Source organism: Suricata suricatta, chromosome 1 (genome assembly GCF_006229205.1).
Source record: "Suricata suricatta isolate VVHF042 chromosome 1, meerkat_22Aug2017_6uvM2_HiC, whole genome shotgun sequence".
NCBI classification, from domain to species: domain Eukaryota; kingdom Metazoa; phylum Chordata; class Mammalia; order Carnivora; family Herpestidae; genus Suricata; species Suricata suricatta.
This window is the reverse complement of record NC_043700.1, coordinates 106,473,711-106,480,390: the sequence shown is the minus strand read 5'-3', so window position 1 is coordinate 106,480,390 and position 6,680 is coordinate 106,473,711.

The window sequence follows — 6,680 nt, the reverse complement described above, 5'->3', positions numbered from 1 at the left end:
GGGATTCTTTCGGTGGTGATGGAAATAGTCTATTGATTGTAATGATGGCTATCCAACTCTGTGAATATACTAAAAACCACTGAAATGTACACTTTAAATGGGTGAATTGTCAGGTATGTGAATTGTATGTCAACAAAGCTATTGCAAATAGAAAAAAATTAGACGAGCTGGAAACCATCATTCAGACAGGTGTGTTAAGGAGCAAGGAATACACACATTTTGGATGACATGCAGAGAATAAAACTTTTCACATAGATTACCTTATTTAGTTTAATTCCTACAACATTCACATACAATTAAAAAATTTGTTTTTTACATCCTCAATTCAGGGGATGCCTGCATGGCTTAGTCAGTTGAACGTTTGACTTTGGCTCAGGTCATGATCTGACGGTTCATGGCTTCCAGCCTCACGTCAGGCTCTGTGCTGACAGTTTACTCAGAGCCTGGAGCCTGCTTCAGATTCTGTTTCCATCTCTCTCTGCCCCTTCCCTGCTTACACTCTATTTCTCTCTGTTTCTCAAATAAATAAACAAAAAAAATTAAATCCTCAATTTACAAAAGTACAAAAGTAGGCTCACTGTGTTTTCAAAATCTTTACCTTTGGCATTTTTTGAAGCATAATGTCTCCATGTGGCTCCCTCCAACATCAGCTTATTTATTTTGTCCTCAGTTGGGTTCCTACGTTATTGTTCTTTTCGTTCTCTATTTTAATGGGTAGGTATTTTCAATAATCACTCCAAGTTCTTTTCTAGAGCATTACTCCATTCAAAGAATTTCAGTATTCATTTAGACTTTAGTGTTCAAATCTAGCTGAAACCCCTGTTAAAAATCCTACTGTTAAAAGTAGTTTTTGGTTTGTTCGTTTTCTTACAGTTTTCAAAATAGCATTCATTGTCCTACATATGAATGGGTTCAGCAATCTTTGGTCACACTTCTTTTCTTCCAGATTATGAGTGTCATCAGAGGTGAAATAATTACAAATAATCATAGTGTAGTGTAACTGTGTAGTAAGGGCTAAAATAGATTGCTTTTTCAATTACTATGTGCCAGGCACATAAACTGTTTACATATATTAGAGGAACTCAACAAATATGTATTTATTGGAATGAATGATGTATCTGAAAAAACAATTGTATGTAGCAGAGGATATTTAAGCTGAGTCATTAGGAGTTGGTAACAATTTTATGTCGCTAGTAACAGAGAAGTGCACTAAGGAACACTTTTGAGGAGGAACTGAGGTCAAGGTCATTGGTATAAGATAGACCTGAGTTCAATTCCTGCCTGAGCCTTTCTTTTTTTTTTTAATAGTTTATTGTCAATTTGGTTTCCATGTAATACTCAGTGCTTCTCTCCACAAGTGCTCCCCACCATGACATCACCCCCCCTCTTTCCCTCCCCCCCCCCCTTCAGTCCATGGTTCGTTTTCAGTATTCAATAGTCTCCCATGATCTGTGTCCCTCACTCTCCGGAGCTCTCTTTCCGCCTTCCTCTCCCCATGGTCCTTTGCCAGGTCTCTCCTGTTAGACCTATGAATGCAAACATATGGTATCTATCCTTCTATGCCTGACTTATTTCACTTAGCATGACACATAGATTTTCACATAGATTCTATCGATATAAATTGTCCAGAACAGGCAGATCTATAGAGACAGAAGTTAGTTTGGTAATTGCCTAGTACTGGGAAGCATAAGTGTCAAAGGTGATAGCTAAAAGATATGGGGATTCTTTCGGTGGTGATGGAAATAGTCTATTGATTGTAATGATGGCTATCCAACTCTGAATATACTAAAAACCACTGAAATGTACACTTTAAATGGGCGAGTTGTCAGGTCCATCCACTTTCCTACAAATGGCCATATTTCATTCTTTCTCATTGCCATGTAGTAGTCCATTGTGTATATATATATACCACATCTTCTTGATCCACTCATCAGATGATGGCCATTTAGGCTCTTTCTATGTTTTGGCTATTGTTGACAGTGCTGCTATGAACATTGGGGTACATGTGCCCCTATGAATCAGCATTTCTGTATCCCTTGGGTAAATCCCTAACAGTGCTATTGCTGGGTCATAGGAGAGTTCTATCGATAGTTTTTTGAGGAAACTCCACACTGTTTTCCAGAGCAGCTGCACCATTTACATTCCCATCAACAGTGTAGGAGGGTGCCTGTTTCTCCACACCCTCGCCAGCATCTATATTCTCTTAATTTGTTCATTTTAGCCACTCTGACTGGTGTGAGGTGGTATCACAGTGTGGCTTTGATTTGTATTTCCCTGATGATGAGTGATGCTAAGCATCGTTTCATGTGCCTGTTGGCCATCTAGATGTCCTCTTTGGAGAAGTGTCTATTCAGGTCTTCTGCCCATTTCTTCACTGGATCATTCATTTTTCGTGTATGGAGTTTAGTACGCTCCTTGTAGATTTTGGATACTAGCCCCTTATCTGATATGCCATTTGCCATTGTCTTTTCTTATTCTGTTGGTTGCCTGTTAGTTTTTTTTTTTTTTTTTTTGATTGTTTCCATTGCCTTGTGGAAGCTTTTTTATCCTGATGAGGTCCCAGTAGTTCATTTTTGTTCTTGATTCCCTTGCCTCTGGGGATGTTTCAAGGAAGAAATTGCTGAGATTGAGGTCTAGGAGGCTATTTCCTGCTTTTTCCTCAAGGGTTTTTATGGTTTCCTGTCTCACATTCAGATCCTTTATCCATTTTGAGTTTATTTTTGTGAATGGTGTGAGAAAGTGGTCTAATTTCATGTTGCTGTCCAGCTCTCCCAACACCACCTGTTGAAGAGGCTGTCCTTTTTCCACTGGACACTTTTTTCTGCTTTGTCAAAGATTAATTGGCCATATACTTGTAGGTCCAGTTCTGGGTTCTCTATTCTATTCCATTGGTCCATGTGTCTGATTTTGTGTCAATACCATACTGTCTTGATGATGACAGCTTTGGGAAACTAGAAAGGGAGCAGCAAGAACACCCCAAACCCAGCAAAAGGAAAGAAATAATAAAGATCAGAGCAGAATTAAACAAGATAGAGTCCACAAAAACAATTGAACAGATCAATGAAACCAAGAGTTGGTTTTTTGAAAAAATAAACAAAATTGATAAACCTCTAGCTAGGCTCCTCAGAAAGAAAAGAGAGAATATGCAAATAGACAAAATCATGAAGGATGGATCTATTACAACAGATCCCTCAGAAATACAAGCAATCATCAGAGATTACTATGAAAAAATATATGCCAACAAACTGGACAATCTAGAAGAAATGGACAAATTTCTAAACAAATATGCACTACCAAAATTCAAACAGGAAGAGATAGAAAATCTGAACAGACCCATAACCAGTGAAGAAATCAAATCAGTTATCAAAAATCTCCCAATGAATAAAAGCCCAGGACCAGATGGATTCCCAGGGGAATTCTACCAGATGTTTAAAGCAGAGTTAACGCCGATCCTTCTCAAGCTATTCCAAAAAATATAAATGTAAGGAAGACTACCAGACTCATTCTATGAAATACATATCACTCTGATTCCGCCAGGCAGAGACCAAACAAAAAAGAGAACTACAGGCCAATATTCTTAATGAATACAGATGCAAAAATACCCAACAAGATACTAGCAAATCGAATTCAACAGCATATAAAAAGTATTATCCATTATAATCAAGCGGGATTTATTCCTGGGTTACAAGCCTGGTTCAATTTTCCCAAAACCATTAATGTGATACACCACATCAACAAAACAAAAGAAAAAAATCATACGATCCTGTCAATAGATGCTGAAAAAACATTTGACAAAATACAACATCTCTTCTTAATAAAAACCCTCGAGAAAGTTGGGGTAGAAGGAACTTACTTAAACATCATAAAAGCCATTTACAAAAAGCACACAGCCAATGTTATCCTCAATGGGAAAAAACTGAGAGCTTTCCCCCTGAAATCAGAGACACGACAGGGATGTCCACTCTCACCACTGTTGTTTAACATAGTGTTGGAAGTCCTAGCATCAGCAATAAGACAACAAAAGGAAATAAAAGGGATTGGAATTGGCAAAGAAGAAGTCAAGCTTTCCCTTTTCGCAGATGACATGATACTCTCCATGGAAAACCCGACTGACTCCACCAGAAGCCTGTTAGAACTGATCAATGAATTCAGTAAAGTTGCAGGGTACAAAGTCAATGTACAGAAATCAGTTGCATTCTTATACACCAAAAATGAAACAACAGAAAGAGAAAGCAAGAAACAGATTCCATTCACAATTGCACGAAAAACCATAAAATACCTAGGAATAAACCTAACCAAAGATGTAAAAGACCTGCATGCTGAAAACTATAGAAGACTTTTGAAGGAAATTGAAGAAGACACAAAGAAATGGAAAAACATTCTGTGCTCATGGATTGGAAGAATAAACATTGTTAAAATGTCATTATTACCCAAAGCAATTTACACATTCAATGCAATCCCCATCAAAGTTGCACCAGCATTCTTCTGAAAGCTAGAACAAACTATCTTAAAATTCGTATGGAACCACAAAAAACCCCGAGTAGCCAAAGTAATATTGAAGAAGAACAATAAAACGGGAGGCATCACAATCCCAGACTTTAGCCTCTGAGCCTTTCAATCACCATGCTATCTCTGGAATTCCTAAATTTCTCTAAGATTCCATGTCCTTAGCTTTAATATGGGATGACAGAACCTATCTTTCCTATCTTTTGGGGGTATTGATTGTATAAAGAGCTTAGAACAGTACCAGGAACAAAATTCTAAGTGTATGACATTATAAAGTGTATTCTAAAGCCTCGATTTAGATTTTCTAGATTTGTTGTCTTGCTTGTGAAAGACTTTAGTGATTGGGAGAACAAATAGCCTTGGGAAATAGAACCGTCTTTACACCTCTTTTGAAGAGATAGAAAAGATTCAGTAGTGGTTGCTCTTATTACATCCATGCATAGTAATTGTCTGGGAAGAATGAATTAAGAGTATCAGTCATGGAGTAGAGATGGAACAAGACAAAACAAGAGATGGTAAGGTGAGGGGCCCTGTGTGTCATGTTACGAGATTATGGTTCCATCTTTTAAGACAGAGTCAAAGACACAAATTACTGAGGAGGACTAGGATTAGGTGACGAATGAATGAAGTAAACGGGTTATTAGAAAATGGTATTATAGGGGCCCCTGGGTTGCTCAGATGGTTAAGCATCTGACTTTGGCTCAGGTCATGATTTCACAGTTTGTGAGTTCAAGCCCCGCATTAGGCTTTGTGCTGACAGCTCAAAGCTGAAGTCTGCTTCGGATTCTGTTTCTCCTCCACACTCTCTGCCCCTCCCCCATTTGTGTTCCGTCTCTGTCTCTCAAAAATAAATGAATGTAAAAAAATTTCTTTTAAAAGTAAAAACAGAAAATGGTATTATGTTGACTCAGACACACAGTGTATGCATGCATTCACATCTGACAGAAATTTAGCTCTTCTCCTTTTTTCCCCCTTAATTCATTGCCATTTCAAGTCTATCTTTTGCATTCCCAAACTAAAAAAATTTTTTAAAGTTTTTATTCATTTTTGAAAGAGAGAGAGACAGCATGAGCAGGGGAAGGTCAGAGAGAGAGGGAGACACAGAATCTGAAGCAGGCTCCAGGCTCTGAGCTGTCAGCACAGAGCCCAATGGGGGACTGGAACCCACTCACTGTGAAATCATGATCTGAGCCAAAGTCAGACACTTAATTTACTGAGCCACCCAGGCACCCCACAACTTTAACATGAACATGGATATATGAATATTTCACCTTCTCTTAACTCTAAGGAAAGAACACCACAAAAGTAAGGACAAATGGAAGCTAACACTTGGTCTCAATGTGGATAGACAATAAGGCATGGTGGGTATTATGTTAAACTTGAGAATTAGGTCCCATTTAAAGAAGGTAGCTGGGCCAGCTGTGGCTTTGTTTGAATGAAGGGTTGACAGATCTTTAATTACTTTTTTCTTTTATTTAATTAAAAAGTTTTAAATGTTGATTTATTTTTGAGAGAGAGACAGACACAGAGAGTGAGTGAGAGAGCAGCAGAGAGAGGGAGAAACAGAACTTGAAGCAGGCACCAGGCTCTGAGCTGTCAGCACAGAGCCCTATGTGTGGCTCGAAATCACAGACTGCAAGATCATGACCTGAGCCAAAGTTGAACTCTTAACCAACTGAGCCACCCAGACACCCTGTAGAGCTTTAATTTTTTAAGAAAAATTAAATATGTTTACGTATGTAGGTGTGTGGCATGTTAAGATTTTTAAACATTGGAGAGAAATTAATTTTCTTTTCAAACAAATCATTATTGCGGCAAAACAAAACCTGTCTGTGGTCCAGATTTGACCCAAGGGGCTACCAGTTTGCAATAGTTATGTAGGGGTGGGAAGTCATTCGAACAGCTTAAGAGGTGAGTCATAGGACCATCATTTCCAAAAACAAACAAACAAAAAACCAAAAAAACAAAAAAAACCCTGTGAGAGCAAATTAGAGACTGGACTGGGAACTAGAAAAAGAATTTTACATTTGGGGAGAAAAATCTTGAAGCCTAAGTAAAATTATGATCATGTGGAAAAGAGAGCCTAGACTTGGGGGAAAACCCTGAAGTCTAATGTTTAAGATGTGACTCTTTGGAAGAAAAGGGTACTGGGAATCACCAGTGACCCCCAGGTT